The sequence below is a fragment of the Passer montanus genome, unplaced genomic scaffold (genome assembly GCF_014805655.1).
Source record: "Passer montanus isolate IOZ18808 unplaced genomic scaffold, ASM1480565v1 scaffold48, whole genome shotgun sequence".
NCBI lineage: Eukaryota > Metazoa > Chordata > Aves > Passeriformes > Passeridae > Passer > Passer montanus.
Window position 1 is genome coordinate 3,571,106 of NW_024369707.1, and position 14,988 is coordinate 3,586,093.

Below are 14,988 nucleotides of genomic sequence, written 5' to 3' on the forward strand. Positions count from 1 at the left end.
AAAAAGCAGTGTCACTATACCACTAAAGGGGAGCCAGGATATTCTCTTTCTCTACTTGAATATCAAGTCTTTGACAGTAAGGTGGGGCTAGCAGTGATTCTCTGCTGGCTTTTTCATCATATTTAGTTGCCACTTCTGCGATGCAAACCCATCTTTTCAACATACTTTCATTCTGAAGAGCCTAAAGCTTCCCTGTAGCATTTTATTTACCATCACACCAGTACTGTGAGGGAGTCGTTCCTCTCATTAAGATATATGATATGAAAAGAAAATGCAAAAGAGAAAAGCACAAAACCAGCAAGAGTTCTATTCCCACAGACTTTGCAGTTTTTCTAACCATTGTCCCAACCTGCCCCCAGGGAGCTCCAGGGAATATGATGCATCTATTGCTGCTGCTCTTTTGTCCTCTGACACTGATCTGTTGCCCAATAAAATATCTCTCAAAGGACAGCATGGTGTCACAGCTGGTTTAGAACCTGAGAAAACCAGCTCTTTGCATAAACAGGCTCCATCTTCCCTTTGTCCTTTTAATAAATGTACCCAAGGATATATTTTCATGGTATTATCTGCTAACCAGTGCCCTCCACTTTGTGCAAAGCACAATCAGAGGGTCATTAACACAAGTGAAGGGCGTCACGAAATGTAATATCCTCTGCTCAGCCACCTATTTTATGTACCTTTGTACTTGTCTGAGTAGATTAGGTAAAGTAAAATAATTTGCACAGAAAGAATTTTATACAAAGAAACTTACTTTCTTTTGTAGTTTCTCTGTTCTTTTCTCTGTCATGGATCTGCTTCCTCCTACTGTAGTGAAAAGGGTACATTAAAATTAATATTCTAAGCTGGGGTTTTCAAAGCAGACTATGGCAGTAAAGTGTCCAAAAGCCACTGACATTCAATGGGAGCTAAGTCCTTAACCTCTTTGAAAATTCTTAGCCCAAATCCATTAAGCATACTTCAAAGAGATAATATTCACAATTCCAGGAGTAATTTTCCTTATTCTCATTCTGACAGGCCCCTCCTCCCTAGATCCAAGCCCCCCGTTGAGGAACAAAATCAAATTGCTTCCATGTCCCTTGTAATTCAGACCTCAGCTTTAGCTCTGGTTCTTTTGAGGCATTTGTTTTTACATTTAATGACACACAATAATTTGTGTCTAGAAGACACAAAATAGGATTCTGCAATATTGCTTTTCCATCACTATCTGGTCTCATCTGTCATTACACCTCTTATAAATGAGTGTAACTGGGGCTTTATAAACACATCAGTTCATCCAGATATTTTGACTCCTTACTGTGAAACGTGAATCCCCATATTGTGTTTTCTTGCTTACGGTCACTTCTGATATTTTGACAAGAATTAATTGATCTCTACCAGTCTACATCCCACTTTGAGAGCCTCTCCTTCTAAAACACAGTGCTACAGCAGTTGTGACTTGTCACATTATTTAGTTCAGTCATTTATACTGATTTTTCACCTCATACCCCGGCAATCATAACATGAAAAGACTTCACTGATTAAATGAATCAGGTACAGAAAATGTGATCTGACCAGAATTTTTGCAATTAATGATAGAAATATCCTATCAGAAGGCAGACATTAATTGCATTGAAAGTCAAAGGATGCTGTAGTAACAAACCCTTACTGATAATCTGCTACACTACATTGACACCTTGTGGCTGGTTTATCATAATGCAAAGTATTCACCCAGACTAGCAGAAATAAGTGAGTAAAACGTAAAACCGGTGGGGAAAATATTTTAATTCTAAATACTCACAGTGAATGGAAGCCTGATGAAGGAAATTGATCAAGCTCCACTTTAAATCTCAGTCTGATCGCAGCCCAAACTCAAGTATAGAAGTTCTTCAGTGCTGAACACAGAACCAAGACCTATACATTTCTGATTTTCACTACAATTCAGATCTTTGTGGGATCCAGCCTTGAAGTGTGTGCCCCAAGCTTACCTCAGACTGCCCTTCTCCAGCTGACATGTTGTATTTCAGCTTCCACAATGAAGATAGTGGGATAAAGAATGAACAGATTTTGTTGCAATGGTATCTGCTGCCAAAATAGAATGAGATTAAAATTACATTTACAGAAGGAAATGCAAACTTTAGAGAGTGTGTGTGCGAAATAACACTCTAGAAAGGTCAAACAGAACGAAGATGCAGCATGAGCAGTCTTTTTCCCTGCCTGCCCGATGGAGAGGAGACGGCACAGTGCAGGAAGGCTGTTTCAAACAGGCAGATGGGCTGTGACATAAACCCGAGACAGCTCATCTGCTCAATATGTAATCATCGTGTTTGAAACCATTTCCCTGCAATCTTCCTGGGAAACACAGAACTACCATGAATTCATATAGGAAAGGAACTGCTGAAATGTAAATAAAGGGAAGGATTTGAAAAGGATTCAGATAAATCATTAAAAAGAATGATCTGGCCAGCAGTCAGTGAATCACTGAGCAACATTCAATGATTTCTCAGGAAGACTAAATCCATCATATGAGCCTACCCTTCCCCAAACTCCATTAAATCTGCTTTGGTTCCTTCCTTTACAAATTCTGGAGACTTCCTGTATCAATCAGTGCCATCACATGAAACTGAAGTTAATTGTTTCAGTGAAGAACCACACTTGAATCATGACTTTGGTGTTCTGTGGGCAAATACTCTTCCACAAAATAAGGGCTAGTTATTCAATTTTTTCAATTTTTTGAGGATGGGGGAACTGGATATCAGGGAGTCCCTCTTTTCTCCTGCTTATTTCCCCCTTGGAATAATGAGATGAGGCTGCTTGGAGGCCCTCTGCTGCCTTGGCAGAGGTGTCAGGCACCCACAGCTGGAAAGGGCATTCACACCAGCATCTGTGGTAATGCTCTGGTGTCTGTGGACCTTGAACACTTCTGGGATGCCTTTGGGCAAGAATGGCTGAGCTGGGGGCAGCCTGCACTGACAGCAAGGGCCCAGTTCCAAAGTCAAGGATATGAAGGGGAGGAAGAAGAGGGTGTGAAGGATGGCTGAACTGACTTGGTCTGCACCCATCCCTATCCAGAACAACACAATACTTGTTCTGAGGTTTAGGCTGTTTAAGCGTTATTACTTTTCTGTGTCTAATTTTATTAATTAAGAAAATATGTGGTCTCTGATGGTCTTTTGGCCACACAGGAGTTCACAGTAACACAATTCCATGAGGATGTGGTTAGAAGTTGAGTGATCTGTGGCTCTGCCCATGGGAGAGCTTCCAGAAAAGCAAATATCTGCTGGACAAACCCAGTCTCTTGCCATAAATTTCAGCCAAGTAGCCTCTGCTTAATGATAGCTATTAACATTAAACAAGCTGCAAAATTTTGTTAGTTCAAATTCCAGTACAGTTAAATGATGATTCTTTAAAAAGAATTACAGTAATCTATTCATTGCCATGGAACAAGATATAATTAAAGAAATTCCTACAGCAATAGCTCAATTACATATATTTTTGTTCTAAACTGGTTTTTAAAAGGTTCTTTAAGTGAATAATTATTTACTCACTACAAAACTGTAGCTCAATGCAATAATAAGCATCCTTAATACTGCCATGCAAGATGCTAGTGGAGAAGGAACCAGTCTTTGAGGAGAGGTGTAAAGGCAGCATGCCCTAAACAAAACCTGAAACCTTGTGTCACATCACCTTGTTGGATGTAAATTGACTGTGAACTTCTCTCACATCTCTATAAATACTTATTGCCAGTATTCTGTAAAGGAAAGACAGCTGAAATTACAGAGCCTTTCCTCTCTGAGTTAAAGAAGGAATGTTGTTTGGAGGGAGGTGGAAAAAGCCACCAAACATGGAAAATGGTCTTGGGAAGTCAAGAGTTCAGAAGTACAGCAAAAAGCTGCAGCTGCTCTCCAGAGCAGTGAGGACACTGCACATCCCAGCAGCAGGATTCTTTCCTACTCTTATATAGGAGTGATATGTACAACCTGCTGCATTACAGAGCAACCCAGAGCCATGGCCATTCCATGTGCTCTTTGCATTAAAAGCAGTTTTCAGTCTTAGTGAGTCTATTCTTCAATAGAATTCTTCTTGCAACATACCCACACCTCTTCATCATGGCACACTATTCCCAGGGGCCAGTTTGCACAAATGCATTGTGATTTGGAGACTAAGGTAAATTCACTTACATACCTGTGATCTGTCCTATGCCTGTTGTCCTCACCAACTATGAAATTTCTCAGGGATTTTAGTTTTCTAATTTACTAAGCTAGAACAACCAAGGAATATGCTCCAGGCCACACAGAAAGTGTGTGTTAGGGAAGGTATATCGAGGTAATGCTCTAAACACAACCAAAGTCCCTTTTTTCTTTTTTACTCTTCTCCATAAGGAACCTATGAAATCTTTTAACTCCCTTTTAAATCCCTGCCTTCCTACCTTTTGGAATCCTGCCCAAACCCCTTCCTGCCTACCAGATAATCTCACATCCCCTCTGCTCTGCTCTTCAGATAACTACAGGAGTGAGCACAGCAGCTGCCTGGATGACAGCCATCAACCCAGCCCTCTCTGCTCTGTGGTTTACCCAGCTCTTGCAATGAATACATACTGACTCATTAAAATGATAACAGATGTGAAAAAATTACAGCTTTACCACCTGTTGCTAGTGTAATGGATTTAATTACTGGCAGACAGCTTGAATTATTTTGAGGTCTTTTACAAAAGGAAGATTTCTTTATCGCCTGTGGGAGATCCTTGTTGAGAAAATTGTGGTTCCATAAAGGCAATTCACTACAGGGGATAACCCTGCACCACAAAACCCTCTGGCTCCTTACAGATTCCTCCCCACCAGGAATTTTCCCTTGCATCATTCTCTGATGTGTTAATTATTTCTTTGCCTAATTGACCTGATGAATTTATCTCAGGTATAGACTTTCAAACTGTCCTTAAACGGACCATAATTTCAGAGTTGTTTTGCCCACTACACTGGTATTCACTCTTATACTGATGGGTGCTTTTGCTACCATCGTTCACAAAAAGAGAAAGAGCAGTAAAACTCAAGCCATAGTCACTCCAGGTACTCATTGCAACTGGAAAGATAACTGCAAATACATCCTGTGTGGGCATTTTTTCATTCCAGCTCTGACCTTGTTCAGTGAAATTGTTTCTACTCAATCCCTCAACAGGGTATCTGAAAATTTCTGTATTGCTACTGATAAATGTGAGACAATGGATTTAATTGAGCACTAGCATGCTCAAGCTAGATTGTATCTTCAGTATGTGCTTGAGCTTGAGAGACTGGGAAAGAATATCCTTATTTATGGCATGATGTTGCTGAGTGGCCATTGAGTTCAAGAGGTTAAACTGAGCTTCTTGATTATGGATTGATCTCAGTGTATGCAGGCAGACAAGGCAGAGGGCAAGCTGGAAAAGGAAGATCTTGTGCTATGCCCTCTATTCACTGGTGGGAGAACTTGATCTAAGATCTGGACCTGTTTGGAGAAAATTTTGACTGAGTCCTTTGCTATCTGCATCAACTGAAAAGATCAGTGAGGGCACTCATAATTTTTCATGGTTAGGGAAAAAAGAATAAGGCAACCCCTGCATGCACAAGAAACCTCTTTCTGCATGTTGTAACACAAAGGTTCAGTGAGAAAACAGCCAACACGAGACAGAGCATTTGTGGGTATGTTTACCACACTGAAAAGCACACTGTGTAAACAACTGGCTTCAAGACACCACTATGGATATACTGCCAACTTGAAATATACTTGTTAAGTGAGAGCTGCTGAAAGAGGAGTAAATGGCAGAAACCTGTGACCCTAAGATCTGGACCTGTTTGGAGAAAATTTTGACTGAGTCCTTTGCTATCTGCATCAACTGAAAAGATCAGTGAGGGCACTCATAATTTTTCATGCTTAGGGAAAAAACCCTGCATGCACAAGAAACCTCTTTCTGCATGTTGTAACACAAAGGTTCAGTGAGAAAACAGCCAACACGAGACAGAGCATTTGTGGGTATGTTTACCACACTGAAAAGCACACTGTGTAAACAACTGGCTTCAAGACACCACTATGGATATACTGCCAACTTGAAATATACTTGTTAAGTGAGAGCTGCTGAAAGAGGAGTAAATGGCAGAAACCTGTCATACTGCCAACTTGAAATATACTTGTTCAGTTAAGTGAGAGCTGCTGAAAGAGGAGTAAATGGCAGAAACCTGTGACCCCAGAGACAAGGAGAAAGGAAAACAGGGAACCAGCAAAAAGGTAGCACTAAGGGCCTTAGCAAGCAACAAAAGTGGGTAAAAGTACATGTTCAATCTCAACACCTATGCTGCTGAATTGTTGCCAAATAAGAGCTAGAAGTAAGAAAGTAGAACCAAATGGAAGAAAAGGAATGGGAAAGCGTAATGTAAAGAAGATGTAGTCTACCTCCCACTTTTCTCTCACTTTTTCTCTCCAAACCAAATTTTCTGCATAGAGAGGTGTATTTAATTTTCTTTAGCATCATAGCATCAGCTATGGTGGAAGGTTATTTGTGCCATCATTGTCAACTTTGTATTATTGACTGCAGTCTGCAGCTCAGATTTTGCTTGTCTTTTGCCTAGCAAGCTTTTCCCAGTCCTTTTTTTTTTTTGTAATTATAGGATCATCACCAGTTGTTTTATGTAGTTTTAAAAAATGGGAAAAAAATGAGAAAGAGAATAAAAGAAACGTAGAAGGAAAAAAGGCTTCTTTAAATTCAGCTGTGTACTCTTCAGGAAGCTGATCACTCCTCCTGAAAAGAGATATCAGGGGTTGCTTAGCAATAGAAAGATGGCATTCTGCCTGTCAGATGGCCCTTTTCAGATTATTTCCGAGATAAGTACAATAATTGGAGGGAAGCATCTTTTGTGGCTGGCTGCCCCCTCGCAATGTCTAGGTTAACACAAGGAGAAATGCTATGCTTCAGCTACTGTGCTGCAGCTGCTGGCATCTCTTTTCTGGGGAATTAGAATATAATAGTATGTGATATTGCTTTACTTAGCATTATCTTCAGCTAACGTTATTTTTAAAATATTATTTTTAGTCCTATAAAGACATATTTAGGAATGGCTGCCATCTGTCCAGACATAACAATACAGAAAATAAGTGTTTCCTTAATGATCAGGAACTAAAGTTACTTCTTCTGAAAGAGAGGTTGTTAAAAGGCTAATTTCCCTAAGCAAGAACATAAAATACAAAAAAATCATAATGGGAAAACCGACATGTGAGAACATTTGTCTATGCGCGGGTTCAGGAATTTTTGTCATTCCAAGTGGTGCCTGCTCATCATTTTGCTGTCACTGTTACAGCCTCCTTAATTTTATTTCTTTTTCTCCTCGTTGTTATCACAGGGGAAGAGCAGAGAAGCTCCTCCGCAGAGCTGCATTTCTGCGTGCGGCCATGCGGCGGCACAGGAGACCAGGGATGTGCACAAGGTGCGGGCTGTGAGGCGGGGAGCGCCCAGGCTCCAGGCTGGTGCCAGGCGCCCCAAGGGCCGGGCTGAGGGCACGGCAGCCGCCGAGCCTGGCCCTGCCCCGTGGGGCAGCGACAAAACAGGGCAGCGACAGGGGCAGAGGGGGCCAAAGCGCTGCCCTCCTCTCAGTGCCCCTATCCCTGTGCGCGGAGCTCTGTTTGCGGCACACTCCGCTCCCGCTGCTGCGGGAGCTGCCGGCCGCGGCTCCGAGCCTGCATGGCTGAGCGCTTCGGCTGAGGCTGGGAGCTGCCGGCCGCGGCTCCGAGCGCGGCGGGGCAGGGCCGCTCGCACGGGCGTGCGGCCCGGCCTGCATGGCTGAGCGCTTCGGCTGAGGCGTTCCCTGCCGCCTTGGTGGCACTCTGCGACAGTTCTGGCCGGCCTGCAAAGCCTCGTGCCTGCTCTGGGAAATGGCGGTTCATTTCTTTCTCTGCTTGGGAGAGGCTCAGAGTGCCCCGTGCCCCATTTACCAGCTCTGTGGCATGGCCTCTCTCCATTACCCAGGCTCCAGAGCCAGAATACCCATTCCACACCTGGTTAGAAGAAGATATCCACAGGTCCTCACTGCTCATCCTTGGTGCACACTGAAACCATCCTCAGGGCAGATCTTCACGGGGTGTCAGAGAAATGGAAAAGCTGTTTCATTCTGGTGAGGAGGACAGTGTGGCGAGGGCTCTGTCCCTTCCTGACATCCTGGAGGCTGCAGAACCCTCAGTGCGCTCAGGACAGGACTCAGGAGGTCCCTGTAGATACAGAAATGGAAGATGAGTCCACTTTGTGCAGCCTGTGCTAGGATGATCATGTTTGCTGTACTCCAAGGGATATTATGCCTCATACTTGGATCATTTTCACTAAAGGAACCATTTCTTCCCTTTGGTGGTGCCATTTCTTCCCTTTGGTGGTGGCAGGCAGCAGGGAGAAAGGGGAAGAGTCTGCATGAGAATACTTAATGCCTTTGGTAGGATTTTATTTCAGGCTTTTAGATCTCCTTGAATGAAACAGGTTCAACTCCAGAATTAATCTTGGGTTTTAAAAGAGAGCTTTCTTCACATTTTCCTAACTCTAAAATTTAGAAGGGTCTTAAAACTGCAAGTCAAAATCAAAGGAAAAACAGCTGAAAGGAAGCATTGAATTCTGACCCCTTTCATTGCCAGTATCATTCCTCCTGCCTCTTCCTTTAACCAAGAAGAGACACCCAGCAGTTTATTTTGAAGGCACAGAGACGTCATCTCTAGAGCACAAAAATAAATTAAGTGTCCAGGCTTTGGAGCTATTTATTCTAGTACAAAGACTGATAAAAGGTGTACCTACACAATTAGCTGATTCAAATGACCTCTAATGATAACTTCAATGCCAGGAACTTCTTCCCTCTGCAGTTAAACACTTGTGCTCAGAGACACCACATGCATCCTGTCCTGGGCAGCCAGTCACGACACACGGGTAAAGACACACAGATCCTCCAGGTGGCAATACAGCCATATTTTCCCTTTTTTTTTTTTTTTTTTTAATCTCTGAATTTGAAAAAAAAGCTGCTTAGATTCTGGACAGCGAGAGCTTATGATTCAATTTTATCTGTAAATATTGCATTTCTTTACACTGTTTATTTATAGTGACAGCTATTCACTCTGTGTATATATATCTATGTATGTACATCTATTTAAAACATATGTCTGTGTATATACATAGATGTACCCACATCTACTTCCCACTGTAGCTGTGCAAGCTACACGTCTGCATTCTGCTCTGCCTCAGCTGAACTCTGCTGCAGATGAAGGAGGAAGATGTCCTGATGAGAAGGAACAAAGAGGGATGTCAGCAATTTAATTTCTAATTAATTAATCCATCATGATTAACACCTGACATTGAAGCAGTTGTGTTTAGTCTCTGCTGAGTGTCTGATCCAAAGACAGCTGCAGTCACTGTTGCAAGGGAGAATGATCCAAACTGGGTGCTCCAGTGGAGATGGTGTCCCAGTGTTTTGGCAGTGGGGACTCCTCTGGATGTGCAGGGTGGCACCTGCCCTCACCCTTCTCCATGTTGTTTTCTGCCCAGCTCCATAGCAGGAAAACAGAGAGATAGGCTGAAAGGAAATCTGGCTGGGATAAAAAATTAACAAGAAGCTTCTCTTTGCACCTTTATACTTGTGAAATATAAAAGTGTGAGCAGGTGTAGCACTACTGGACTCAAGGAAATGCAAGATTTAAATCAATTTATTCCTTTGCAGTGTACAGTTTGTCTTGGCTGTACTCACACTGAAGTGGATCAGGAGTTTTTCCACTACATTTTAGCTTCCACAGCACTGTAAGGTACATCAGCTGCAGTTTAGATTCAGAAAAATGAATGACTGACAAAGCATTATTATCATGAGCTGACTTCTTCCCATAAACCAAAGTGGCATAGTTAACAGCATGCATCTGTGCCTCAGGATGCCATTTGGACTTTGACATGCCTCCTGGCTGGCTCTCACCCACAGCACACTGGGGTTTACATTTGCTTTCCTGAATCTTAGATTTCTGCAGATGCCCCAGAAATGTTCTGATTCACTGTCCCTGTGGCACTTGCTGGTTGGTGAGCAGCCAACATCAGACACTCGTGGTAGAATGTGGCGTTCACTTTGATGAATTAATAAATTATATAGCTGGCCTAATATCTTTGAATATAAAAGTGGAATTTTAGCTTGAACATAAAATGTAAATCAGTGGTTGAAAAAATATTCCAAAATAGTACCAGAGAAACCAGAGGAAATGAATTAATGTATAATTCAAACAGTTTAGCTAGGAGCAACAATTCTATTTTAATACTGTGAATGTTTCTAAATCAAAACCATGTTCTGATGCTTGATTTCTTTGAGCCCATTTTTTGTTGTTGTTGAAGATATGAATGGTAATTAAAAACAACAGTGAATTATGAAGCTATTAAAACTGAGATAAAAAATTAAATAATGGAAGTCCTATGATTTATGTTACTGAGCTCGTAAAGCTCATTTAAAGCAAACTCACTAAGAAATTCATGCTATTTCCACGTCAGCCATTTTATCAATACAAACCTAATTTGCTGAAAAGAGCTTACTATGTTCCAGTTAATACTCAGTTAAAAATTTAGTTTGTGGTACTGGTCAGTATATTAACTTCTGAGCCCTATGTTGTTAGTGGCCTCAGGGTAAAAACTATATTAGAGCTTGCTAAAGATGAATATTTTATCTCACAGAAGGAAAGGTGATGTGTTTGGGGTGGACTCTGCAAAGTCAGAGGTTATTTTTATGAGGAGTTGCACAGTCCTTTATTTCTGCAGCTCTTCCTGTGAGCCTGGGAGTGCCACTTGCCTGTCATGGACTCAAAACTCAGGGCACAAAAGAGCTGATCAGCTGCAGTGCCTGGTGGGCTGGGATTGCTCTTAGGACTGCAGAGCCACCAACACCCCATCTTCCCTCAGACACCATTACTAGAGTTTATTTATTACAAATATGGAAATACCACCAGGGTTACTACTCCAGTTAACGACCTCTGCCTCAGCAAGTTGTTTGGTCTGGCATGGTTTGAAGCTCCTGCCTTTGATAGCCCAGAATGCTCATGCATTATGAACTGGATTTAACAACAGGATCTAATAGAAGGGAGTAATTAAATACCTAATTGCTGTTGCATAAGTGTTTTGAAACCCTCCCATGTTCCAAATTTATGTAAAGCACATGGGAGAGAGCCCTAAGCCCACAGTGAATTTCTTTAGGTTTTAAATAAGAACTTTAGAAATTAAGCTCCCACAGTGTTTCATTATTTTAATTGATACAATTACTGTAAGAAACAATATCATTAGCCCAGTTTCTGTTATTTAATTATAAAAAATTCAGGTGCAGCACAGTGATATTTTTCTTAGGCCTTCACATGATCCATCAATAAAGATGATTTAAATTACTCAGCAGCATGGAGACAAGGGCTATTACTAAATATCATTCCACCTCAACAGGCAAGCAGATAACTTTCTATACAGTGATACAAATGACGTGGATATTTTGTTGAAATGCCATGATGCAGAACTAAAGAATATATTTGCTGCCTTTATTATCTGGGAATCTAGAAAACCAAGATAAAAAACCTGTATGTCCTCGTTTGGCTAACACTGAAACCCGAGGGAACAGGTTTATAAACTGTTGGAAAGCATTCTGCATCAGAGTAATTCAATTCACAGAAACCTCATTTCTCACCTTTAATGAATTGCAAAATAGAGATATATAAATCCAGATTTTTGCACTGTCACTGTTCTCCACTGAAACAGACAAGCTGTAGAGAGACTGATGGCACGAAGGGACAAACATTCAACTGGCACCAAATGAACAAAAAACTACAGGAGCAGAAACCCTGCTAACACCTACAACCTTCTCCCTCACCGACCCCAAAAGCAACAACTCCAAAGGACTGGCTTATCTGGTATGGGTTGCAAATTATCACTGTCACATGTACTTTACTCCCTTTTCCCTCTTTAAAACCAAAAGGAGATCAGTCTGCAAGCAGATAGCAAAACCTAGATGAGGAGATGGCCTCACAGAGAATAGAATGTATACCCACGGTGATGTTTCAGGGATTGAAGCATATACTTTATGAGGCATAATTGCTACATGTCTCTCTCATCAAGGGGTATTTTATCTTGTAGTGTTGTGCAGCTGATGTTTTGAAGTTTTCCAATCAACATCTATTGAAAAGAGAAGCTAACAGGTCAAACTGCACCTTACTGCAGAAGAGAAAGCATTGAGCTTCAACAATATATTAGAGAATATATACACTGACCCAGGCAAAAATATTGGTTAAAATCAAAGAGCAAAATAAAAATCAGAGCAAAATAAAAAAAGAGAACCATGGCTTGTCCCATGTATCTTCTAGCCCACATGTCATTCATGTTCTGCCCCCAGGCACCTTGAGAAGGGCAAACAGGATTTGTTGACACAGAGGAGTGGCTGGAGTTTGTAAAATAAAGAATAATTTGTTGTAAAGTACTGCTGTGCTTCCTTTAACAAAGCACTTGCTTTACTGTGGCTGCTGATTACTGCATGAAAGATAATCTACCCGTTACTCTGTTTACCTGTTCATTGTTCTTCTCATCCAGCTGTTGTTTCATCTACAAGCAGTTTGAAGCAAGCATGACATCTTTGGATTATGTACTTTGAAAAGATCCCGTTGCTGTCAACTCCAGGTGTCCAAAGGGAATGTTTATGCAAAAATAAATATAATGACAGAGCGTAAGAGTGCAGTCACAAAATGTTGAGGACAAATACAACAGTTTGAACTGCTTCCTTCTGGTTTCCTGGCTTTGATGGTCCTGGCTGCACTGATCTCTGGGATATTCGTTGAGTGGAATTAAGAACTGACCCAGAGCCAGTCACCAGTAGCTCTGTAGGAGGTCTGTCCTGCATAGATTCGAGACAATGAAACAATAGATAACTTTTTATTTTCTTTTCCTTAATTAAGTCAGAGTCCTGGTGGTTCACATTCCCATTATGCCACATTAAAATCCTGCTATAGGATTTGCCTAGCTATATCCTTAATTATGGTATCTTGTTGACTTCACGTTGATGCAGCTTCCTGAGTGCATTTATATTGACAAATTGGAGTTGTAATGGATAACCTAGAATCTGGCAAGTTATGAAAAGAGAAAAGCAGCAGGGAGGTAACATATAGGCAGAGTCATCTCTTTTATAAGGCAAGCAGTGCTTGGAGTTTTAGCCCAGAGAGGTGAAATGATGGAGCAGGAGATGGAGTGATCAAAACTTTTTTACATTGTCTACTAGGCACTAGATCTGTCAGGAGATGGCCAAACCTTAGCTAGAAAAGTAAAAGCAATATTCTCATAGCTTTGATTATCTAAAATGATTGTGAATACTAGGAAAGGAATGAAAAGTGCTCCAAAAATGTATTGTTGAATGTCTGAAGCATGTACCAACCCTGATCATACATGTTATTGCTTTTATGATTATTTCTATTAATATTAGTGGGGAAGTAAACAATCTAAGATGATACTAATGAGAAATTATAACAGAGAATGTAGGTCCAGAGGTAGTGCTCTCATATGGGATCTGTGCTGCATAGCTAAAATGCACCAGAATTTTTCTAAAAGCATTGACTTGATTATTGTTTCATTTTGCTCGCAATATAATACCTTTTTTGGTTTTTTTTAAAGAATAATTTGTTTTCTTTTGTTATTTCTCATTTTCCTGTCTTAAGATCTTGTTTATTGACAGGTTTTGCTCTAATCTAATTCAACTAAACTGTTCTGTGTCCATTCATACTCTCAGTTACCTTGCTTGACAAGCCCTTGGAAGTGAAGCTGCAACTCCACTGCTTCACTTTCTTTGCCTGTCACTGCCATTCTTTGCTTTCTGCTTAAAGTATCAGCTTGATAATGCTCCCTTGTTCTTTTTCATAGTGTCTGAGCAGAACTAAAGCACTGGGATAGAGGATCATGTACTTGCTCAAAAATGATTCCTGATAAAGTAAAATCAATGAAAACGCAGTGCCTTTCATTTATAAATGGAGGTTCTGCTGTCCTGACTTTGAGAGATTTGATCTCCCACACAAGTCACTTCACTGTTGTGACTTCCAGGAACAGAAAACTACCTGTGTGCTGTAAGACACTGAGATTATCAGGCAGATACTGCTGGATAACTGTAAATTCTGTCAAATGCTGGCCACACTGTGCAAATCTTTCCAAATCACATTCACATTAAAGCTGACATTACCTGTAGCAACATCCTGCTGATGTAGACTTCGGTTTATCTCAACAGCTCCTGTCCAGGTGTTTTTGCAGGATGCTTTCTTTAAACCCAAGTGTTAATAGTAACAGAGTGGGAATATTTATCATGTTACCAACACTTCTGACAATCTGAATAAGCAACAACATTATAAATAAGGCAGTTTCCATGGTTAAACATACAGATTATACAATCCTTATTCAGCCAAATCTGTATAATCAGTGAATAAACATATTCCATAAGAAAACCTGGATGAGGAAGCATTGCAGAGGTAGGTCAAACAGCTCTGCACTGAAGGGTCCTTCATGATGATGATCATTGTAGCAACTCTTCATAAAAAGCTGTCCTTGTCTGGATGTCAACTCATCAGCTAGTGCCACTCTTTTTTTGTATTATAGAAACAGATATAGCTGTCCAGTATCTAAGGGTAGCCCAAAGATTCTTTCAAGACTTGTAGAACTTACTCATACATAGCAAAGGCTAACTCCAATATAGTTAATTGTTGTTTTGTTGTGTTGGACGTGACCATTAAAATAACATATATATCATCAATAGCCAAGTTAGTAAAATGCAGTGAGAAGAGAAAATTAATTGCCAGAACTTTGACAATGGCTTGTGCTCTGCTTGCTTCCTGAGATTTTCAGCCTTTCAAAGATGTGGATTAACACCCTGGGGATCCTATCTTCTCCCTAATGGAAATGCTTCAATGACATTTTTTGTTCCCTTTGGAAGATCAGGCATCTTTGAGAATGCTATCTCTGAAAATATAAAAACCACTATTTAGGCATTA

At 40.8% G+C, this 14,988-nt stretch overlaps 1 long non-coding RNA gene across 1 annotated transcript; it reads right to left on the minus strand.

Annotated features, from left to right (window-relative positions):
- Positions 1 to 1,855: 1,855 nt before the first annotated feature.
- On the minus strand, positions 1,856 to 13,162 carry LOC120508618. Its single transcript, XR_005629030.1, has 3 exons — positions 12,533 to 13,162; positions 7,996 to 8,205; positions 1,856 to 2,061 (listed from the first exon to the last, which is right to left on the minus strand). It is a non-coding gene; the product is annotated as an uncharacterized LOC120508618 (long non-coding RNA).
- Positions 13,163 to 14,988: the final 1,826 nt, after the last annotated feature.